The following is a 26,462-nucleotide window of genomic DNA, read 5'->3' on the forward strand; positions in this document are numbered from 1 at the left end:
AACAACTCTTACCCATGAAATCAACTCAAACGACGTAACTTCGTGATATAATATATTATATAGATTATCTATACATAACTCATTAAAAAACTAATAAAAAATAGCACTATGAATTCAGCCAATATAAGGTATTCAATTGAAATATCAACTGGCCGAATTGTTGGCCGAAAAGTAATTATGGTCTTATGTCCGTAAAAGTATGTATGTAAAAGTACCATCTTAAAAAAAAAGCCCTTTAGAAATACTGTTTGAAATACTGTTTTCCAAATAAAGAATCTTAAAATAATTTGTGTAATCTGCAAGTTTAATGTAGAAGAAAAAACCCGCAATGGGGTTAAGACATTCAAAATATAGTATATTTATTTGAATGAAAAAATAAGCTGGAATAATCGGCTAGTTTTTTGGCGCACTGAAGAAGCTGGGCGCGCTTTATTAAAATTAATATTTATATTTGGATGCAATTACAAACGGTGAAAATTATTTAAAATAAATAGTTATTATTTATTCGTTTTTCTGTAAATAAAGTCACAGTAAAACATTATTATGGTTAGTCAAATATAATGGTAAGCTGCGAAAAATCGCTTCTATACACGGTTCGCCCCTGCTATGTACTATAATAATGAATGAAAACTTATGATTCATTAATATCAATAAAATCTTGGAAAATAAAACGTGGTTTACGACTGTACTTCTTTCTGAATAGTATTGTTAGCATAATATTCGCGACAGTTCTAAATGGCAATAATATTATTATTTTTCTTCAACCTGTTACATGAACCGATTCATATCTCGAGTCTAAAGGCTGTAAGGTGCATTCCTACAGGTAGTTTATTGTGACACCTACCGACTACAATAGTCTACATCCATAGCAGGTACATTTTCCGAGCCTAATGAGGTTAAACGAACAGCAAATCAGAAATAACGATGAAACGGCGCTGAGGTAAATAGTTTAACGCTTCTCGCTTCTCCGGTGTCTAAAATGTCGCTTACACTATCGATTACTGCTTATCTATATTTTTTTTCCCATTTCACATTTACTTGGAGTTAGCCCTCCTCGTCTTAAATATATCTGTTTACTGTATTTCATAGTTCTAACGCTCCTATTTACCTCCGTGAAAATTTTTAACGCTTATCAGTTCATGGTTTACCTCTTCGTTCTAATTTTCAAATCACTCTCTTATACCCATCCACAATTCTAGTTTCTTCTCCTACTCATATTGTGTCCATGTGGCTTGACTGTGGAATCATCTCCCATCCTCTATCAGAGATGTTACTATAGTACTTCTGTTTAAATAACGGCTGAATAAACATTTCTTTTCTCTTTCTTAATCTCTCTATCTTTCCTCCTTTTTCCCTTTTCCCATTGAGCAAAAATATTGATTTAAGGTTATTAATGTACATTTTTTTTAAATATACATTTGTGCCCTTTGAATCTGTTTTAAATTACTGATCAATATGATTGGTTTTAAAATACTGATGAAGCCATCGGAGCCGTTGAGTTCTTCACTCGTAGCCCTTGGCAAAGGATTGCGTTATAACCCGCAATACTGGGTCCTTATCCAAACTTAGCCACTTGGTCTACTAAAGTGAAAGGCGTCCACCCCCGCGACGTGGACGTGTTAAACAGGGTTTATACAAGGACAACACAATAAACAGGACAATACTGTGCTATCCCAGCTCCATGAATAGGCTGAACCACGCGAGACAGAACAGTGGGACAATATAACAATTCGACTGTAGCTCAAACGCAGAATGCAGCGAAAATTGATACACGACGACGCGCAATGCGTGGTTGTAGAGATAAGACATTGTCCTAGGGAGATAGCCTACTAGTTTCTCCTTAGGACAATGTCTTAGTTCATTGATGTGTCTTTAAAATTTCTGTTCACACAAGGACAATAGGTACGAAGCTGGGACAAATTAATATAGTTTTGTATTCTAGTGAACTATATTTGAAGAATTTTGAACTTTTGAAAATATCTGCCATCAAAATAACAATAAAAAAAGAACATTTTAATAAATAAAAATTTAATGTTATAAATATATCTAATTAATTTTTATTTAATGTTGAAATATTGAACTTAATTATAAATATTTGAAAAAATACTAAATAAGTTGTCAAGTACCTGTTTTATATGATAGGCTAGAGAAAAATTAGAATATTTTAAAAAGAAATCCTGTATTACTGTGTTAAATGTTAATAAATAAATAACCTTATTTTAAATAATTAGTTGGATGTATTTTTTGGTCCAGAGGATTAAAACAATATTTTATAAAAGCTTTGATTAAAAAACACGTAACAAATCGCAATGTGTCTGTTTTTTGCTATCCTACGACCTTCGTTGTATTTTTCAGGTGCGCATTATAATTTTAATAATATGAAAGTATTTACCATTAATTGTTTTTAATATTTCTCAGTATAATGTGAAAATTATTCCGTTTTTTATAATGCGGTAATAATAAACGCCCGTAGTCTGCCAGTAAAATATTCGTAAGTAATGTTTTGTGAAAATACTTAGAATAATTAAACAATCAAATTCATGAATTTGCAGTTTACCTTGCAGTTCAAGGTAGATTACGCCTATAAAATTATTATTGAGATTGTAATTTGGCAATGTAATGTTTCGATCTATATAATAAATCAATTTCGATAAGGTAATTAGAGTAAATGTTAATAATAAATAAGAGCTTTAATGAATATCATCGAGTTTACCACCCTTAGTCTCTACATATTATATCACTGAAAGACCTATTTTGTCACTATTATATGGAAAAAAACACATTTGGGTTTATCATATTGCGATCAAATAAAAGTTCAACTTGTATAACATGTTTTTGGATTGTTCTTTTTGACCATTTAAAGAATTTGTGTGTAATTTTACAACAGAAAAATGTATGTTATTACACGTTGCGATTTTTCAAAAACTTAAAAAGAAAATATACAACACAGTAGGATTAAATTTAGTACGTATAAGTTTTATGTTATTGTTTATTGATTTATTTATTTATTTTAGGAATTTTAAAGAACATTTATCAATGCTAAATACATTTATTTATAATTTGTAGAGGTACAATTGAAATAAAATACAATAAAAGAAAATAAAAGCGAGGTCAAAAATTTAAATAATAATGACCTCAAGACAAAATCTGATCTATCTTATTCTTTGTGTTGAGGGTCAGTGCAACGCAAGCTCCTGATGTCACTGATCTATCTTAGTAATAGTTGAGATGCCGGATCAGCAGTGCACATGAAGAAACCCCTATAAACATGCAAATATGATGCCATGATGTTTTTTTAAAGATTTTATCAACTGAGGGTACATCTATGTAGTTCTTTAAAATATAAATGTAAAGGGTAAATTGGTTTGTTTAATTAAGCGATAATTTTTTGGGTAATTGAAAGTGGAATAATTATTACATTAAAGATTAAATTAATAATTTAAAACGTTGGCAATGTTTTGAGGATGTCCAAATGTTGGTGGACAGGCTGAATTTCTTTCCTGGAGAGTTATTGAGATCTGAATTTGGCAACAGAGAGGTAAAAATATTTTTTATTCAATATGGTGTTCTAGTCATTTACAGGTCTAAAGACCTGTTATTGGCTGGTTTAAGTGGCCACATGACACACTGTGTAACGTTTCCTATTCTGCCTTAAAATTATATTTAAAAATCCCAGAACTCACCATCCAATTATTTAATTTAATTTAAGGCAGTGCTTAGGATTCTTTATTTCCTTGTTAAGAATATTGCCTCTCTTTATTGAAATAAATTAATATCTAAATAACTCCCAAGGAAGTGAAGTCAAGCCTGTCTACAAACTCTTGGACGAACTCTAAACATTGGGTACAAGCTATTTAGAACTTGCTCGCTATTGTTACTTAACATGAAACGACATTGTTTGACTTGATAATCATGTCTGATGCAGGTAGAATGTTGATCAGAGTACTCAATATCAGGCGCACCTCAAATACATAACTCTGAATTAAAATTCCGATCTCATACACTTGTGACCAAAGCCGAGTAAGTCTACAACTCTATGAAATTAGATAATACTAAACTTGACTTGCTGGGAATCTGCATACAATGAGGAACGACAATCATCGCATTTGTTTCGTATGTTTATAGCTTAAGAAGAGGCAGTAGGCTAGCGACTATGCGTGAGTAAGGTGTTTTAAGCGATATGGAAATATGTTTTTCGTTAGCAAATGTATGAATAAAACCACAAGCGACGCGACGTCTGTCCGGATACAATGTTTATCTCAGACTCAATGACGGGCTATTTTTTCGTTCTAGTAACGAAAGAACCCTTTGGATACCCTTTCATTGCTCTAATTTTCTTGCCTCCTCGTTCACAGTAGTAGCTGCTCGATTGTGGAATAATCTACTCACTAATGTTAGAGACGTCCCTTCTTTATTTACATTTACGTCAAGATTGAAATGTCACTATCTAAATACTTAAGATGTTCCTTTATCCTTCTTCTTTCCTTCCCATCCCCTCTCCTCTCTTCATACTATGTTGTTAATTTTTTTATATTTTTTAGTTAACTTTTGTTTTAAATTTGGTCTAAAATCGTAAGACTCAATATGTCCATGTACTTGTAACTTTCTCAAACTGAACGGTTTGGGTAGGTAGGAATAAATGGCCTTAAGGTAAAATGCCCGCCCTAATATGTTTATATATTGTATGTGTATATAAAGTGTTAAATAAATAAAAAATGATAAAAAATATAGTTTGCGTTTGACTGAAAATAAATATTCATTCAGTACGAATTTATATAAAAATTGCGAACGGCAAAATAATGAAAATGTTTAGAATTATGTGGTGCCCTACTGGTAAAACAATTTTGTGACTGAAAATTGATCGAAAGAAATAATTTTATTTTTTCCCGTAGGGCTGAAAAATTCCTGTTTGTGTCTAAAAGTAATGAATTTTTTCGCGTTTTTACCTTTACTTAGGTATGATTATCTGTGTAAACGTTTTAAATATAGAAAAAATAGTTTATCAATTATAAACTTTACTTATTTTTTAAGCGTAGGAACATATTAAAAAAATATTTTAACACTTTACTGTATGATTGTTGTCACGCCCACAATATACCTTGTTTGTCAGTTTCGCACCCTTAAGCTAAAGGCTTTTTGAAATAAAAAATAAAAACAAAAAAACTCGTTAAGTAATAATATTGATTTACTTATTTTACAACGAAGGTAAGAAGCATTTACAGGGCTAATGATTGGCTTGTATAAGTAGCTACTTTACTCAGTCTGTAATATTTCCCATTCTTACTTCTTCAACCCTTCCATCTTTTGACTCCAGTGAAGCAAAAGAATTGAACCCTAATTGAGATGTGGGTGAGATTTATTCGACAGAAATATTTAATTTATGAGGCAGGATTAGAACTACTGAAATGTTTGATAGGAAATTAAACTAATTAATTGTATCATTATATGTAGTTTTTATATCATAATAATGAACTTATTTTTTATTTTTTTATTATTTGTTTATTTTTCTATCCATATATTTGAATAGAATTTTAATGACAAAAATACACTTTAAAATACACAAAATACATCTTTAATTAAGCTATAACATACGTATGAAAAAATGCCCACAAAGTCTTCAGCGTCTGAGCGTGGGTCAATCCTTTTTGAATTATTAAAAAGTTTTTAGTAAATAAATATTGTATGACATGGCCATGAAAAGAAAAGAAAACGAAAACGAAAAGAAAAACAAAAAAGCATTTGCATTTTATTTTTAATTTTAATAAATAAATATTTCTTGAACCAGGTGGTTCAATCGGCAATGTGTTTTTGTACGACAAAATTTTTCTTAATATGGACTGGATTTTACCTCTTTTTAAAATAGAAGTAAAGAAAGTTTCTGAGGAGGAATTTTAGATGCCTAGACAGTGCATATGACATGTCATTAGAAGGTTTAATCTACCACCTTATACTAAATATTAAAGTTGTTACGATTATATTTTTAACATATTTTAATACAGGTCGAGAATATTTTAGAGAAGGCAACATGAAATTCTAGTCATTTAAAGGTCTTATAACCTATTTTTGCGGATTTAAGAGCTACTTTAGTCACATTGTAACTTTCACCATTCTGCCTATTTTTGAATATCGATATTTCTACACCACTTCCAAATTTTGATTTTTGTGAAGTCAAAGAGCTGAAACCTTTATAAGTGTGAGAGATACATCTGACTAAATTACAAGGCAACCCTTGAAAATGCCCAGCTTTTCATATTTTCATCTCTGTTCTAAAATGTTTATCTCAAAAACTCCCTAGTGGGGTGAAATTCAGTCCTTGTCTACAGACGTTTAGGAAAAACTCAAAATGTAGTTGATTTATAATGATATTTTCATACGATATTTCTTATTTATTCTCATACAATGTGTTTTAAAACCTTCCCACAGCCTTGGAGATGTCAGTTTAGGCAAAAGCACTTGTTGGTCGGTAAAAAAAGTAAGTAAAACAAATAATAGTGATATTTTTTATATATTGTAACAATAGGGAAATATAACCTTTTTTTAAACATTTTAAAAGTAATAAAGGTTTATAAAATACTGTCCAGTAAAATTTTTTTTTGATAATTATTAGTTATATTCAAAATATTTTTAAATTTGTAATTTTGAATGACCGCAAAAACGGCATTCCATTGGCCATGCCTCTAATACGTCACGATAAATGTTTATTTGTTCTCGCCCATTCAATTTTGTTTAGAAAATTGACGCAAATCTTGACATCACAAATGCCAAGGCCAAACATGTTGCGTTTTTCTAGCAACGTATTTTTATTTTAAAAAAATATTAAATTTATGTATGAAAATATTTCTCTACAATATCTATATTGATTTTGAAAAAAAATAAATTTTTAATCCATTTCATATATTTTTATCAGTATTCGAAGTATGTGATATTTTTCCTACTGTCGGGAGAGTCGGTATAGAGAGGTCTCGGGTTCGATTCCCGACATGTTTGATGTGAAACATTTATATAAAAAGGGTGTTTTTACACTAGAATATTTCATAGTCCCTGGACTTATACATCATGCCTTCATGTAATGAAACTTTATCAAGATACGCTGCAATAAGTGTACCGTTTCAGTGCCTTATGCACTATTAGTGCGGAAAACGAATGATGAAACAAAATTGTCAACTATGAAGTCTGAAACTATTACATTTTTCATGTTGAAAGCATAGAATTAAGAATAGTCCAGAAGGAGCCTAGAATCATATTTGAATACATCGGACTGTGTCCAATAATTTGTTAATTTCTCTATTATTTTATTGTGCACGCGGAAATATTGATTGACACAACAGAGTTGAAAACTAAAGTGTCATTTAATAAGAGTAATTGAATTAATGAACTTTAAACTTAAAATATAAAACAAATTTTATTTTACATAAAACGGATATTTTTACATCATGTAAAATAATTTTTGATGTTTTAAAGATAATGTCGGTCAAATGTCCACGATAGAGTTGTTTTATCCAACTTTCATTAGTTTTCTCATTAGATGAGCAAAGTAGGGTAAAAAAAATTACTACCCTGGCAACACTAACGAAATGTTCATTTTGTTTATTCGGCAATCTGACAGATGGAAAAATAATTCAATTTTTAAGTAATGTATTTGTTACATACACATTCATTTGCTAATTATACATGAAATGTGATTCCATTCTGTTTCTTTAAGATCCTAGCAGTATTTCTACACTTTAAAAAAACACAACACGGCATGGTTGAATTCAAATCAGGAGTTGCGTTCTGAACGACGTCTACAAAGAAACTAATGGGTCAAAACGTAAACCTACTCATTTTTGAGTAGTTTAATTGCCTTCTGTTTGATGTGCATATGCGGTTTCTGGACTATTCTTAATTCTATGGTTAAAAGTTAAGCAGGACGTTAAAAATGTTCCACAGTTTATGAAGTAGAATCACTCAAACCAGTCGGTGAAAAATCATGTCTATGTAAATACCTGAACTTACATTTTCTCTTCCTTAAAATGTATGTTTTTTTTTGTGATATATATAGATCTGAATAAACGTAATTAAAATGACAAAAATAATATTTAAAAGGGTTGGGCGCCAGAGTTTAAATTGTTTACCGAATCGTTCGTTTCCAATAACCCTTTTCCGGATCGGACATCTGTCACGATCCGCACGACCGTGCAAACCGAAGCGAACTAATTTGAATAGTCCGGTTCACAAGGAAGTGATGTGATTGGCCAGAATCACGTACCGGTGACAAACGATTAGCCATTCAGGGCTCGTTCTACACACACACTGATTCAAATAGTCCCTTCACAATCGAATTCCGACAGGTATGCGTTGATACGGTTCTATTACGTATCGGAGAATTACAATTAGTTCATGTAAAAAAAAGGTACTTACTTGTCTCTCTTGAAAACAAATGGACAACTATTGTGAAAAGACGTCATATACGAGTATTTCTGTTGAAGTCTAAATATTAACAACATATTATACATTATATAATATTTTTGAGTAATAAAATAACTTCAAAGCAGATTGAATTAACACCTTGATAGAATGATCCTTTTCGAAACTTCTAGATGAACGTAGGTTCTGGAGTGCAGATGAGGAAACACTTATACACATTCTATGTGAGTATGATGCTTTACATCTTAAAATGAGCCTCATCCTTGGGGGACCTGAGGATGAGGATAAACAGGAGGATGTTAAAGACCTTGCCCCCTACCTAAAACCCCGATACTTTACGAAACCTGGCTTGGAGGAGGAGATTCAGAAAACACTTGTCTTCCACACAGTAGCCAGGTTTGTTATATACCTGGGTTTGGAGCGCATGAACTTTTTACGGGGATCCGCCGCAAAAGATCTTCACAGGTCGCAGTGACGTCAGGAGCTTGCATAGCACTGACTCACCACTGAGACTTAGAACCTACTAGTTTGGGCAACAGCACGTTGGACTCTTCAGGGTTATTTAACATATAAACATACATAATATAATAAAATAAAACAACTTGGTTTTTAACCATTTAATTTGTTTTTGTGATTTTTAAACAATGTTCCTGTATTATTAGTTGTGTAGAAAGCAGGTTAAATGTTTGATGGTAGGAAATTAGACAATTGTTTTAAAACAATGTCATTTATAAAAAGAATCCGTCCACAACAAAGTCTATAAATATAATAAATCTGGGATATACCAATTAATTTGTAATGATTGCGATTAAATCTACATTGGAAAAACTAAAAGGTACTTTAATATTAGACAAAAAGAACACTTAAGATGCTTTAATAATAATATTTTGAGATGTGGATCTTATTTTTAATTTAACTTCATCGGAGAGTTCATTACCTAAGTACAATTATGTCGATAGAATCTTGGTTGAATGTAAACTTATAAGTTGTTTAAATTATTTTTACCTTTTGTATTTGAAACATGTACTTCTTGTGATTTTACACTGTTTTAATGTACTCTGATTCTCATTATATGGTGTAATGCTGGAAATTTTCTAATTTATCCTTTATTCTCCTTTGGGAAGTATAAAATAAACAACCCCTGCGTAACGTGGAGGTGCGATATAATATTATGTATATTACATTATAGCTACCAGCGAATATTAAATCATCTTAGACATATTTTCCCACTCTTTTTTTCTATCATGTCGGCAAATTATTAAAATTTATAACAGGGAAAATTAAAACATTGCATTTGATAAAAATTCTGGGGGAAAATATTTTGTAATTTATTATTGAAATAGAAGTCGAATGATCCGTAAATTAAAGATTTTTGAAAAAACAGTGACCGATTTAATGCAGTGCCTTGTGCACCAGTGTGACGTAAAGGGAAATGATTCAGTATGCGCATCGCTACTCGTTTAAGCATTTTAGCAGTCGTAACTACAATAATATGTTTATTTGTCATGTGCACGTCTTCACGTTTGTCATATAAAAATGTATGTCAGTATGTTGGCAGTTTATGCAAAATAATAAATGTACAATGTCTTACTATAAAATATTATCATGATTTGACCGACCGTGTAACGCATGGAAAGAATAAGTCATTTATGAACTTGGTTCTATTTTTATATTATTCATTTAATGCTATACACGGATTTTCAGGGCCAGACCGCGAAACTTTACAGGAATATTCCTCATGATAAGCTTTAGAAAAAATCAAATAAATTTTTCCAAAAAGACATTTAAAAAAAAAAAAAAAATCTCAAAATGGAGTTAATCTTTTATTTCTCAGTCTAGCATCCCTGTCGCAAACCCCTACCCATCCCAGACAAAAAAAATGCGATAAAAACGTATTTGACCAACGAAGTGATACGCACCAGACGCGGACAAGGGAATCGGCTGGGTAGAAAGAAGCTAGGGGTTTGTAGAGGGACTGCTTGTCTGAGAAGTTAAGGATTGACTTTATTTTGAAGAATTTTTTTTTTTAAATGACTTTATGTAAAAAAGTTATAAGGTTTTTTTTTAAAGCTTACCAAGAGGAATGTTACTTTAAAATTTCGCGGTCTGGCCCTGAAAAACCGTGTATAATGCAATTAAGGAACATTTGTTAAGAATCGTATTCAAAACCTACATATTTAAGGGTCATTACACATTCCGCACCCAGTAGGTCATAGGGCACTGGATTGTTAAACTAAATGCAGCGTATTTCAATCATCTGTCACATGAAGAAGGTGATCAATATATCACACTAACATTATTTTTTTTGTAATGTAAATGAGGAACTTCAGCCCTACGGGAAATTGGATCCGAAAATTGTTCTATTGCGCGCGGTAAAAATTCAATTTTTAAATTGGATGGCAAAGTTTCTTGAGAATGGACGAAAAAAATTATGTTTTTTTTTTTATAAAAACGCACTATTTTGAACGAGGTCACTGGTTCATAGGAACTAACCAATGATATGAGAGTTATGAAGGATATTTGGTTTGCTTACCGTTAATGCACTAATTTGAAGAACTGACAGAAAAGAACCTCTGACGTCACACGCGGAGTTATTTCAGAAATACAAAACTTTAAAATATCATAGCGCCGATGATACGATATACAAAAACATTTTTTTTTTTTGGCTTAGTTTAATAGTCTATTAAGAAATAAATGTTTAAAAAGGCACCGAACTTCGTAATTGTACATAGCCGGGTTTATTGCCAAATGGAAATATCTTTCAACCAACCAATTGAATAAATGTTTTATTTTTTTAAAGTTACAAAACATATTCAATAGAAAATAAAAATAGATAACCAAAAGATATACAACCATAAAAATGACTATATTTGTGTATAAATTATCTTAAATCAATACTATTATTCAATGGGGAAAGGTATAAAGAGGAAAGAAGAAAGAAAAAGAGATTAAATAAGAGAAAATATATGTTTCTTCAGACGTGATTTAAACAGAGAGTAGTAATATCTTTGATAGTGGATGGAGACAATTTCACAGTCGAGCCGTATGGACACTATATGAGTTAGAGAAGAAAGAAGAATTGTAGATGGGCATAAAGATCATGTGCCAGTCCAAGAGCAATGAAATATTGCAGTTTTAACAACCTTCAGAATCAAAACGTCACGTCTATCCTGCCGAGAATAGAGTCCAGGACCTCGAGACTGGTAGACGAACGCGCTAGAGGCGGACTTATCTCCACTCGCTTTCCATATTCAGATTTTTTACCTACGAGCAGTTATCGAGTCTAAAACACTTGTCCGGGGTTTTGGTTCTGTTTTATACACCAAAATGTACTTTCTTTCCTTCTGGACACGATGACATGTTTATTATCTCAATGCTGTTCCTCTCCAAAAAAAAAGAAGACGAACTCTTGTGCTTGGAGAGAAACTTAAGGCAGAGTTATATTTGGGAGGACATCGTCCATGATCGATGACACACACCTGCTAAATCATTTCACCTGATATATAAAGCAACGTCTGATGAAGAAAGTCATCATATAATATTGAATACAACACATTAAATTCTGCAAGATTAATAGTATTGCACATAAAGCTTGAGGAAATAATCTGATGGGATCCACAAAAAACGAATTTTGTTTGTAAACATTTTTTTATTCGTTAAAAATTAACGTCTTCCCATTTTTTATTAAATGCATTCTCATCGAACGCAACCCTGGCGATATACAAAAAAAGCATATACTCTTCTAACTTTTTTCTATAGAATAAATTTAAGATTTTAATAGCTATAAATATGCTCGTAGAAAAGATCTATATTTCGCTGAAAACCGCGTGTAAATCGGCGCAGTAGTAATTCAGTATATCGAGGACACACATACAAACATTGCCTTTTATATATATAAAGATCTTTATAGTCGTTATTATTTAATGTTCCTTAAATTTATTTTTTGACTTATGTCTTTTGTAGGGTAAAAATATGTAATTTTTCTGGAATTGTTTAGTAAAACATTTAAGTCATGGGATACAGGGCTCTTGGTCTTCATAGAGTTAAGGATACGTGTTTTTTTGTTGTTGTTATTTGTACTTGTATATGAATAAATAAATAAATACATAAAATAAATGAAAATATTTATTTCAGTAGTAAGAAATGCTAAAATTAAATTTTGTTTTATTATTTCTTTTGATTTATCGACCAATCCCTTTTAAAAAAAATATATTGAGCTTGAAATTAAATAAATGTTTTTGTTTAAGAAAGTTAAGATTTTTAAAAGTATTACCGGCTTTAAGCATTGTTTAGTACCTTTAACGAGTTCATTATATTATTCTGCTCATAAGTGTTTTATTTATTAAAATAAAGCTTGCCCACCACATACCACACACCGCATTTAAGGACATAAATCTCCTTGGCGGTGCTCATATATACGGAAACGTTGCTCGTTGTCGAACGAGAAAATGTAATCTGGTAGCCTTAACATCTTTGTGTTGATAGAAGGTAATCTAGAAGTGCTTTATATTGAGGTTTTGCTGACAATGCATAAAGTCATTAAAACAAGTTCCGAAATAATCGCATTTAAGTTTTTTTATTCTTTCAACGCATTATTTCTCCCACAAGTTTCGTTTTTTTAAATTTTTTTACCACTTTCAAAGAGTAATCTTTATTCTAGGTATATCATAAAATTTAATATCAACATCTTGCACTTATATTTCAACATATTAAAAATATATAAACACTGTTGACTTAATGCATTCTGTCAGCATAGTTTTGATATGTTCTTCATTGGATTGAGAAAAAAGAGAAGTGAATTTTATTAAAATACCGTCTATAATATTTATACTAATCACACTCAAGGTGTTTTTATTAACAAAACGATTAATTAATAATTCAAACGCGTTGTTTATATCTACCGCGTGACTTTTCACACGGTTCTGACACAAAATACTCTAACTCAAATTTGCAAACTCAAGAAACTTCGTAGCATACAAAACACGCCACGAATTTATACATTTTGTATGTATGTGAAGCATTGTAATTAATGCTGTTAAATTTTGTATAGAACATTTGATATTTATGTGCAAAGTTGAGACACGTCTGGTACAAATGTCTTTGTTGGAAATGTAACGTTAACTTTATGATGTTTCACTTTTGATATAATGTGACTTATTTAATTAGATAATTGTGCGACAATTTTGATTTACACGTTTTAGATAGTAAGTTTTATATATAACAGTTCTAAATAAAAATGTTCGTTTTTATACCCATTTGTTGCAATTACTCTTGATAAATCCTGGGTCTGGAGCATACTCGAGTTTAATTCTATAATATTATAGTCTCCCATCTACAATATCCATAAAAGCAAATTGAATTCATGTAACGAAAACTTTCATGAACGATCAATTACCTATAAAAACAATTTAATCAATATTTTAGATCATTCTTTTGATAGACTAGAAAATTTTCATATTTTTAGTCTAAATTTAAAAAAAATTAAGGTTTATTAATTGTAGGGACGAGGTTGTCAATTTTTTAAAGTTCGAGATTAGCAAAAATTTACAAATCTGCTTTCCTTCCATACTTTTACTTTTATTGGCTTTTTATATATATTGATAATTTTTATGTTTTTTTCATTATGTATTTTTGGATAATTTAATTTAGTACGTACTATTATTTAGCATATGATTTATTGCTCCTATTTCTTCCTACAGTATTGAGTGAGTTTCTAGAAAACACATTTTAATTATCATTTCAATTATGCTTTTATATATATATATATATATATATTCTTTTTCTGTTGATTTAAATGTTATTCTTATTTTGTTTTTTTTAATACTACGATATTTTACTACTATTTTGTTGATTTTAATGATACCTCTATTTTTTATATTTGATTATGTGTGATTCTTAATTTGTATAATTCATATTTTAAAAATTATTTCTGATTATCTTTTTTGCATTGTATTCTTTGGAATTCGATTATTTATTACATTAACCTTTTTTTTCTAGATTGTTATTCCATGTCATTATAATTTGATCTAATTAATTTTACTATTTATTTTTATTTATTGTGGCTTGACACGGGCATAGCCTAAAAGCCTTAATAAATTCATAAATACTTAAACTAGTGTAATTTTGAATAAATAAATAAATAAATAATTAAATTGCATACAATTTTATCCGGTAAGACGGATGCTCAAGATATTTTATTTCAAATGAACATCAATGTTCCGAGTCACGCCACTCACTCGTACTAACACTTTCTTTGGTGATTACAGAACCAAGACTGGCCGGCTTCTTTTCAACAATAACAAAAATGCTTGGGCTTTAAGTTAAAGTGTCTTAAAACAGCTCGGATGATATGTTTTTGTAGTTATAAAAAAGATAAATAATTAGCTCACTTTTCGTAATATGAAACTTATCGACAGGACAATGACTTGTCTCTTGTCTCTCTTAGATAATAATTATTTCTTTGGAATTTTTTTCTCGTATTACGTAATTCACAATAACTTTTTAATCATTTTTTCTTTCTTTTCTTTTCATAATCATGTCATACCATATATATGTGCTATAAACTTTTTAATAATAAAAAAAGGAATAACCCACGCTCAGGCGCTGTAGTCTTTGTGAACATTTTTTCCAATTCATGTTATAGCTTAATTTTAAGATGTATTTTCTAAAGTGGATTTTTGTTATTATATTTCTATGTAGATAATATGTGTATGGAAAATTAAACAAATTAAAAAAAATAGATAACTTACTGTCGAAAAAAAAAACAATAATCGCATATTAAAAATACATAGACTAATGAAGTAATCATAAATTACTTACATATTTACTTACACGAAACAAAAACATAATATAATCTTTAACATAATATTTTAATTTCTCTTTTTTTTTATGTTACACAAAAATAAAACAACTGTCTATTTATTATAGGAGCAAAAATTCATAAATTTTCTGGCATACCCACGGACAGGCCATGCCTTTGTGGGATTTTTTGTTCACTATTTTTACTATCAATATGTATGTCATTGCTGTGTAATAATCCTTTTTTTTTTAATACTCTGTTTTACATTTTATGTGTATTGTAAAAAAAACAAAAAAAAATAGTCAAAATAAAATATTACAGTACAGAATAATCCGATGGGGTGAGGTGGTGCTTTTAAAACAAATATTTTACCGGTTGAAAAAATACAAAAAATAATTATAAAAGTTATTTTGAAAAAACAGTCTACTTTTCACACTGTTCAATTATTTAAAAAAAATGGGTTTTAGATATAAAATTTCTATTTAAATAGAATTGTTTGCTTCAAATACATAAATATAAAATAAAAAGTAGTATTTCAAGGTCTCAAATCGTAAGGACGCGACCTAGAACAGGTGGTAATATCTTAATTCCTAAATTAAAAACTAACATTAAACTAACAGGGGAGTATTTTTCTCTAATGAAATGAACAACGATAATAAAAAGTACAGTCAGGAATACAATATATTTAAGAAAGAAGTGAAAAATTATACCCTTAATTCTACTTTATGTAACACTGATTGAAAACATCGTTTATATATTTTTTGTAATTTATTTATGTTATTCTAGAAATATTATTAATCAAAATAAAATAAACTATTGTAGCACGTCACTCCCCATTATGTACACAAGAATGGTTAATTTCTTTTATGTAATGGGAAACGTTAATGTAAGTATATGTATTTAATTAATGTAAAAAATTGTGTTTAGTTAGAATATTGTTTTTTTTTTTTCAGCTGAGTGATCAAAGCGGTCTGGTTTTTTCAAAACACACCGAATATTTGCATCACACCGAAAAGCGGTCTACTCGTTTGTCTGTCAAAAACAATCAAGAGGATCAATAAGGTGAAAGTTCAAATTATACTCACGAGCTAAAAGTATAAGTGGAGAGTTCTGGTTCTGAATTCTGAGGTCATACAAACTAAATAAATGACGAGAAACAATGGCAAATAACAGTACTCAATAGTTATAGTATCGTGGATTTCGGATAAGGAGGTCCAAGGTTCGATTCCTGCTCCACTACAAAAAGTTTCCCTTTTTTATAACACCATTTTTCACCACTAAAGAATTGACATCAAATTTTGAATATTGAAGTGAATGAAATTGGGTATTTCAAAAAAAGTATTAAATAAATACATATTTTGGCGTGCGTAAAAATATTTTTTGTACCTTATTAATCATTGTTATGAGCTTTTTTTCGTGACATTCTGTACAACCTCACTACTACGTACACATTTTGATTGATAAGGTATCCATCAATCAAGAGAAAAAAAGGCAATTTACGTAAGTCTTTTGTACCCAATAGTGCCAACACTTTTCCAGACTGAGCCCTTTAAAATTGGTTCTAAATCAAAGAGATTAAATACCGAAAATCCAATAATGAAAAAGCAAGAAATGTTAAATACAGCCATTTGCAAATAAAAATCTGGTAACTCCACATAAAATAAAATAAATATTTGAAATATTAACTTTGTGGTTTTTCTATGTCAAATAACATAACAACGAATTTATGTTATTATGAACTACGAGGTTATCATTATGTTGATCTACGTCTTTCAAAACGGATTGCACATTCTTTAAATTATGCGATTTTAAACTAAGTAGTTAAATTCTCTTTTTTGACCTCACTTTTCAACTAAAACCTTTATTTATGTGGGTGAGATTTATCTTATTGAATTATTTCACATAAATACTAGACAATGCCTGAAATTTTTTTTTTTTTTCAATTTCTATACTAATGAACAGGTGGATTTATCAACAATATTTTGAGTTATTCCAATTTTTTGCAGACAAGGACTAGATATTATTCCCTGGGGAGCTGTTAATATCAACATATTACAACAGAGACGAAGAACATTTAAGATAAGGTAATATAGAAGTCTAGGCATCCACAGGGCTTAACAAAAGGGTAAATGTAACACAGTGTGTAAAATGGTAACTTATACCATCCAATGACAGGTTGTAAGCCCTGTAGATGCCTAGACTTCTATATTACCTTCTCTAAAATGTTCTTTACCTCTGTTGTAATATTCTTATATTAACAGCGTCCCAGGGAGTTGAATACAGTCCTTGTTTATTTATTTTTATTTTATTTATTTAGATACATGAGTTTATTGTACATTATGTGAGACATAAGTCCGAATTCCGTGGGATTTAAAGTCCTGTGTTGAGATGGGACGAGCAATTAGTTGACACAGACACATGAGTATATCACCACAAATAAAAGATCAAAAACACATTTTTTTTAAAACATATATATGGCGCATCAATATTGTAAACAGTAATTTCAAACATTCGGAAAATCATCAAGGAGTTTCATACTCAAATCTCTCCCACTAATGAAAATTCAGTCCTGAAATCCTTTCTTCAAAATAGTTTTTGTTCTTGAGAGCTTAATACACTCTCTCAAAATAATAAACACTCTCCATGCGATAAATGAGAGCTGTCTCTGAGCAAAAGTCGTACGTGTTTTGGGTATGACATAATTCATGCTCTAGGAAAACCTCGTACGGACGTTTATAAAATATGAATTTAAGAAATTGGATTTACCGGGTTGCCAGCTTGTCACATTTCAACTTTTCAAACTTCGAATTTCGCTTTACATCGGTAGGAAAGCAAACATAAAGCTTACTTTTAAATTTAAATCTGCGATTGAAGAATATACTGAGATAACGGAGTACTTAAATTGAAATAGATGGGAATGTTAATGATCAGTGTTTGAATAGTGAAAATCGAAATTCTGAAAAGCGAACGTTTGCGTTGTTCAACTGTTTTTGATTGCCAGACTTTACAAAGCTTTTAAAAGTTCAGGAGTTAAAAACAAAACATTGTTTTTCGGAAATAAACTTTTATTTTAGGTCAAATTTTGAGTATTTGGGTTTATGTTAAAATTTTAATGACTTATTTTGATGCGCCTTTAATAACTTTGGTTTTATAGAGTCGAATTAACTTTTTGATCCCTGAACATAGATTTAGTAGACTTTTAAAACTTTTTCTTTTCAAATTATGTTATTTATAGCTTAAAAACGTATTTTTCTAGTTTTTTTTACTTCATTTGAAAAAAAAAATGTTATTAACTTGTTTCGTCGGGGAATTGCAATATAAAAATCATGTGACGATATTTTTACAAAAATAAATTGAAAATTATCATTGTAATCTAACAACAAAAATATCGTTAAAAAACACACTTACCTGCCATTATTTATTTATTTATTTATTTATTAATGAAATCAAACAGTCTTTATATAAAACAAGGTACAAAAGAACAATTAAAAAAAGTAAGACCAATTACAGATTTCACACTAATTTATTATGAATGCAGGAGGAGAGGGGAAAAATAATTGAATTCTAAAAAAGTAAAAATAAAAATATCACATAAAAAGGAGAGGGCATTGTATAGCTACTCTACTTTCCTCCCTCTCTCTCTGCTTCCATGAACATTTAAATTTATTTGTAAAAAATCACAACCAACAATAAATTATTAGATGCAGGTAGTAGATGCCAGTAAGCATAAATTAATAGTGGAAATCAAAAGTTAAAATTAAAATCAAAAGTAAAAGTTAAAGTTAAAATGAAAAGTTTAAATTAAAACGAAGTTAAAAATTTAAATTAAAAGTTAAATTAAGAATTAAAATTAAAAAGTTAAAATTGAAAGATAAAATTTAAATTCAAATTAAAAGTTAAAAGTCAACCAGGAGATAAATTTAAAATTTCTTTAACAGATCTGATAAAAATATGGTATTTACAATGTAGTATGCCGATGTCACTAAAACTGTCATTATAGGTAATCTGTATTCTTCGTGTTATTTTTTAAATAATTAGTCATTGAATTAGGAATGTCGAAGAGTACAGATTGATGAGTTTTACGGACAGGGACCCGATATGAAATGCCTCTAACAATTTCTGGGCTATCAATTACGTTATTAATAATTTTGTAGAGAAAGCTCATATCCAACATGGTACGCCGAGTTGCGAGATTTTGAACCTTGTGAAAATTAGCAGACTCAGTCCTACTTAAAAATGAAACGTTTTTGAAATCTAATTGTCTAAGAAAATAGTTTTGAATATGTTCAATACGATTTTTGTAAGTATTATATTGAGGATTCCAAATTGGCGATCCAAACTCGAGGACACTACGTACATATGAAAATAAAAGGTTTTCTTAATGCGTCAGTTCTTGTGAAAGGTAATTATAATTCTAATAAAAAAGTTTGTAGAGGACAATTAATTTTACACAGCCAAACGGCTGTCCGCTCTACGCCAAACGAATTCCTTGGTGTCATTTTTTGAAAATTATTACTTTAAATAGATACAAACTTAAAAACGTTCTAATACGTACCAAAGATAGGTATATGAGTAATTTTACTCCAAAATAAATTTGTACCTTCAGGAAACAAAGGGTTAATATACAGGGTGTTCTTTAAACCCTGTCACATCCAAAACCACGATGATCAGTATGAGCAAGAAGACATATTGGCACATTAAAATATTTTTTTAGACCGAATAAAACAAAAAAAGCAAATGGTTGCTTCCTTCTGCAGGAGTAAAACGAGGAGGGGGAAAGGGCAGAGTCTGATACTTCACCGCGCTCTCCTCACCTTTCCCCTGCAGAAGTAAGCAACTATTTGTTTTTTTAGATATTTTATTTAAAAAAATGTTCTTTGTTCTAAATATTTTTAAAAAATGCCAATATGTCTTCTTGCTCATACTGAGCATCGTGGTTTCGGATGTGACAGGGTTTAAAGAACATCCTGTATATTGGAATCTGGATATAAGAAAACATGCAAAAAGTGATCAATCTCTTTTTGTTGTCATTAGTAGCCAGTTCCAAAACTATCCTTATAAAAATAATAATATGGTTCCAACCTCAGAGTAATAATTCGCTTGAGAAGTCCCTTAGATCTATTTTATTTTTAAAAAGCGTTCAATTTTTTTGTTTGGGTTTTAGTTTAACAGCAAACGAGTAACAGACGGTTTCAGTTAGTGGTTTCGATTCTCAACCCAAGTACCAACGGCTTGTTTTATTACTGTAAATTGTAGCTTACTTCATGGTAGATAACCATATTATGGTTTTTGTCCATATGGGCGAATCTATTATTACTCTAAGGGCCCGTCCAGGGTAGAGGCCGAACGCGATAGCGACAGCGGGCGCAAAATTTCAAACTTTAAAATGCCTTACATGGCTATAGTGCGAGGCCTGTGGCAGGCGCGACAAATGAATGTTCGAGGCCTAAAAACAAGCAATTTTACCTTACAATCTAATCGCTCGTTACCGCCGGTTCTTCGGGCCTAGCTAGCGAGCAGCAAATAACCTACCCTTGTATGGTCGCAAAGAAAGAGTACAACAGTGTAATTCACATTTAAAAAAATTGAAACTCTACCAATTGATACAAAAATACTAGACGCCTTGAGAATTTTTCTTCGTGATGTCCAATATGAGGAATAATATTTTACAAAACATTAACCGTACGAAGACAACTCAGGAATTGACTAACTCCTGAATGGTAATTCAGTCTTAGAATAATAGCAAACAACTATCGATGTATCTTATATATCAATTTAATGATATGATATGCTTTGTTATGTCAAACCGCGCAGCTCGAAAAATATGCATACAACGTAATTTCATTCTACGAATTTTAGTAAAAATTCTTTGAAAAACATATCTTAAACGCAGCGAGCCTTATAATAAACTACCTAATAACATTCAAAAAAATAAAGTGCGTAAATTACAAGATGTAGCTCTGAAGGACTTCGACCTAGAGTTTTTTCTTGAAAACTTTTATTGAACTTTATTTTTAAAAGCGTTTTTATTTATTTAAGGAATTGTCTAATTCATATGGTTTACATTTTTTTGTGTTATTTTTGTTGATAAAAATGTTAAACTTGTTTGTTTCTTCGTTGTTCTTAAAATGTACTTTTTTGTGTTAAAATCGGATTTTTTACCCAAATCGAGTTTCAGCAACTCCTCAGAATAGTATTTATTGTCATAGTTTCTTTCTTTATGATTTATAAGTGACATAACATATAAAAAATATGTATAACGAAGGATGTGTTGAGTGATAAAATAAAGGGTTTCGTTTTTTTTTTTTTTTTTGCGCACTGTTATCAACTAGTTATTGTTATCAAAAGTTGAAATTCTCATGCTGCTTACAACAAACGGGTTCAATTAAAGAAAGTCCAATCAATCTACTATCCCCGAAAGATAAAAATGACAATTTTTCGTTATAGGCGCTAAGATGATAAATCATTATGAAAAGATTCGACCCTTTAATTTGGTGACATTAAGTTGAATCAATATTCTTCACTTGGCTACAAATGTCGCAAAGAACGGGCAGAGTACGTACCTACGTAAAAGCAAGTAAGTACGCAATAAATAAATAAATGAGACAAAATAAATAAATCATCAAAGTTTGTTTATTCTATGTGTTTCTTCGCCATCAACGAACCATAGTGTTTGTCATTTCCTCTGTGAATGGGAAAAAGGAGAATAAACAATTTTGTCGATTGTTGACAGACGTGTTGTGATTTATTGGCTAATAAACAGCCTTGGATGGTTTTCCTTTGTCAATTTTTCCGTTTGATGAACCCCATTTGACATTTTCCTACAAACATTCTGCCCTCGCAGTAGAAGTTTTTTTGCCTTGCAATTCGTCTGGGCATTTATTTTCAAAACGTGTTCTGAAAATATATAGGCGGGATATTTTTTCCAGAGAACCTAACATGTTTGACTTTCTGTAAAAAAACATAAATTTGTAAAAAATAAAACATTATAGTTTTCTGATGAAAATTATATACGCGTCCTGGTAGATTAAGTGTTAAGATTATGTGTAAAAAATAGATTCAGAATCTTGGGCGAGTGTTTTCGACTCTATGACTGAGAAATATAGAATGACTCGATTGGAACCTAATGTTCCTATGTTAAATATTTATCTAATGTATTATATATGTTAAACATTATACTTAGAGTAAAAAATCACAGTAGGTAACTGCCTACTAATGGAATTTTTATAATAAAAATACATCTATATTAATCATAATAAATAATGTGATATACGAGTATACAAAATAAAACAAAGGTAGGGATGGTTAAATGGTGGACTTATTGCCACTAGCAATTACTTACATCTGACCAAAAACAAATAAAAAAAAATAAAAAAAATATATTAATTTTAAAAGATAACAAAAATAAAATAATAATTAATTTATATTTATCATCATGTCCCTATCCGTACTTTTTGGTGCATAGGGCGCTGCATTGGTACATCAAATGCAGCGTATATTAATCATCTGTTACATCATTACTGGGACAGGTTAAATTCCACATTCCGACTCATGGGTTGAGAAACATTGAAGTACTGTTCATCGATTACCATAGAACAAACTAGGGCATTAATTCTCCAATGACCGTCTTTGTCGTATTGTTAACTCAAGGCAAGATTTGGACGTTTTTGGTTTATGTTTACACAGATTTAAATGAGCACTAAATAAATAGTCCATATCGTGTCTTGATGTCTTTTATGTTTGTCAATGATTCTTTCTTATTTTTTAATGTTTTTAACTGTTCTTTTATTGTAATTTTAATACCCTATGAATTGTACTAATGGACAATTAATAATATAATAGTATAATAAATTAAAATAAGTTGATCAGTCATACGTTTCAGGTTCCAGTCCTGAAAAAAAAAAAGTATTGTAAAACCACCTATTAAATCAATACATTATGTCCACCTATATTATATTTAAATCCGGGACCCAAAATATCTCCACGCGATTTCTTTTTTCAGAATTTTTACCTGAGACAAGTCATCGAGTCAAGAACTCTCGTCTATGATTCTGGTTTTCACACACAGAATTGTATTTTTCATCAATTCGGAGATGGAGTTAAACACTTGTTGTGTTTAGTATAAACAATTTTTTGATGGAGGGGTTTGAACCAATCCCGCGTCCAAAACGCCCTCTCCCCTTATATACATCGTTGTTCTAATGGAATAAAAAATCTTGAATAAAGAAATCAAGTGGAAATCTGTTCACTTTGATGAGCAGTGGTTGGCGCGTTGGCCTATCATGCGTAAGGGCCCGAGTTTGATTCTTGGGAAGGCCGACATGAAATATTGATTCTAAAGGTGGTTCTACACTGCAATATTGAATGTTTCTGGACACTTTGAGAGCAAGGTTTTTCATCTTACTTTTATGCAACAGTATGTATAATCGAATATGATGATAATTAAGGTAAAATTATACGTGAAAATTCATTACAATTTATTGAAGAAACAAATGACGAACGATACCCGTTTAAAGCGACAAATTCGGGATAACCAGTAATAGTTTTCATTGCTTTCGTGGCATCTTTGAAATAACAGTGTGGGATGAAGTTGGATTGGCATGGTTTAGCTTAAAGTTTTTGGTCTTTCGTTTTTTTTTTTATATTGTATACTATTATTGTTTTGCCCTTGTTTGTCTTTGCTAAATAGTTTTATGTTCTTTTAGTTCAGTTTCTTGCATTTATTTTTCTTCATGTAACTGTTGTAATTGGCTTAGGCCGTATATATATAATAAATAAATAAATAAGTATCTTTACTATAAAAAAGATCTTATGGTACCCAATAAAAAAAATAAAAAAAATAATAATGTAGTATTTTTTTATTTAAATTTACTTCAACAGAGAAGGAAAACATTTTTGAGAAGGGAATATGAAAGTCTGGGCATTAACAGGGCTTATGACCTGTCATTGGCTGGTTTAAGTGGCCAGTTTACACACTTTGTAACATTCACCATTCTGCTCATGTTTGAACATCCAAATTTCTTCAACTCTTCCATCTGTTGACTTTTGTGAAGTGAATGTTACACAGTGTGTAAAGTGGCCACTTAAACCAGCCAATGACAGGTCATAAGCCTTGCTAATGCCCAGACTTCCATATTCCCTTCTCAAAAATGTTTTCCCTCTCTGTTGAAGTAAATTTCAATATGAAATCCAGCCAGTCTGCAAGAATTCGGACATACTCAAACATTGTTGTATTTTTTTATCTTTATGAATTTTGTATAAGTTTATACCAAATATATCAGTCTTGAAGATGTCGTGAAAGCAATAAAACCGATTACTGGTTATGATGATAAATTGTTTAGATCCAGGGCATAATTCAGAAAAAGTATCTAGGTAGTTTGTAAAATTAACCACGGTCCCAACAATTGAAATAGAATTGAAAAACTAATGAAATTACTTACAGGAATTCCTTTGACTGATATTTAGAATACAATTTTAAACAGTGAGAGGATTTATTTATGCATATTTTTATTCGTCGTGAAAACCGCATTAGCCCGAATGTAACGCGACGTGTTTACTTAAAATATTTTACTCAAAAAAACATTTGCGTTTTACTTGGGGTTAAAAGATTAGTGAGTTTTTTTTTTATTCCTGCTCCAAAAATATAGGTTGCGTTATATTCGAGATTACCGGTATATTAAATCATCATCATGAATTCATCGTGTCCACTCCTTAGTTAGAGCATATGGTGTTCACACAGAACCTGCAGGAATCTCTGTCGGCTACCAGCTCCCGTGCATCCTTCCAAGTCAGGTTCTCGTCCCGTAATTCTGGCATAAACTGCCAATGACCAGTCAGTGAAAACCTAATGCCGCCTTCTAAAGCCTAGATAACAATTATTCTCCTTTATGGATACGAGTAAATATGACTTAAAACAGCAAAATACTGAGTTACGAGGAAAGATGTCTCTTGAGTGCTGTGGCTTGAGTTCATAGGGAATGAAAAGAGAACGGACGCAGCAAACAACGGTGACCATTGTCATTAAGTTGAGGTGATATAGTTGGCTGGGGCATATACTATTATTAGACCACAACATTACATGTGTATGTGTGCTTTACTTCAGATTAAAAATAAAACATTAAAAAATATAAATATATATATATATATTAACCTAATGTGGATGCCTCCTGAGAGCCTCAAACATGCTTGCCTATTTTACAAGAGATCAGGTTTTTGAATGTGTGAGGATAAAAGCTACATAATAAATCTACTGAGCCTACCTAGCTTGGAACGGAATATGTACCCTCGTTAGCTGGGAAAAGTTTTAAACAAAAAATGTAAAAGTGTTTTTTTTTAATAATAATAATGCAAATATCATTATTTGTTTGGTTTAACCATTTTCCTGAAATTCTATTAAATTTTTTCGTGAAAATCTTCTAAACCAATAACTTAGTTATATCATTATTTATCAATAACTCTTGCATTTACATCTTAAACGTGTATTAACCGAGAGACCATGCATAAATCTAAAATATTGATATTGCAGCAAAACTCAGAATCTGAATTGAAGAAAATATAAATGATTTATCTTGGACTTCCCAAATTCTTATTGCATTGCTTGCATCTTCTTCAAATGCACGAAATAAATAATATATCTCTTTGTAATTTTTTATCTGGCTTAAAGCATTAAAAAATATTTGTTATTTGTTATGCTCTATGGGTTTACCTTGCATTTGTATTTTATTTATTTTTTTAAATGGTTAGAAAATAGAAAACTATGACATTATTCTAAAAATATAAATTTATTCTAATAAGTTTAAAATATTTTTAATGTATTTGTATCATAATTTAAGAAATGCAGATGAGGAAACATTTCGATACATTATGTGTGAATGTGATCCTTTACATCATAAAAAGGGCCTCATATTCGAGGGACCACTGGTTAAACATGAAGATGTTGAAGAGCTCGCCTCCTAGCTAATAGCCCGATACTCTACGGATCAGGGCTTGAAGAGGGAGATTAAGCAAACTGTAAACTCTCACCTTTCACACAGTAGCCAGGTTCTTTATAGACTTGGAGTTGAAGCCGTTACAATAGATCTTCACAGATCGCAGTGACGTGAGTGGCTTGTATAGAACTGACCCCCACTTCTAAGAATAAAAATAAGAATCATAAATCAATATCCGCTTATTTGTTGGAGCATATAGTGTTTATTACAGTATCCATGCCATTCTATCGGCTGTCAACTTCTGTACGTAAATGTTTATCTTAATGCTC

General features: G+C 30.5%; 1 protein-coding gene across 3 annotated transcripts in view; it reads left to right on the plus strand.

The window, feature by feature from the left end:
• The window catches only part of LOC148273775 (BAR/IMD domain-containing adapter protein 2-like 1), a 349,284-nt gene that overhangs the window by 211,767 nt on the left and 111,055 nt on the right, over nt 1–26,462 (plus strand). The window contains exon 3 of one of the 3 annotated variants that reach the window (XM_088238211.1): nt 16,159–16,267. The exons of the other annotated variants lie outside the window; for them this stretch is intronic. The gene's annotated coding sequence lies outside the window, so the exon portion shown is untranslated. The remainder of the gene's footprint in view (nt 1–16,158; nt 16,268–26,462) is intronic. 3 annotated transcript variants of the gene reach the window in all.

Source organism: Micrasema longulum, unplaced genomic scaffold (assembly GCF_059751315.1).
Source record: "Micrasema longulum isolate JH-2025_06_02 unplaced genomic scaffold, ASM5975131v1 h1tg001837l, whole genome shotgun sequence".
In the NCBI taxonomy this organism is placed as follows: domain Eukaryota; kingdom Metazoa; phylum Arthropoda; class Insecta; order Trichoptera; family Brachycentridae; genus Micrasema; species Micrasema longulum.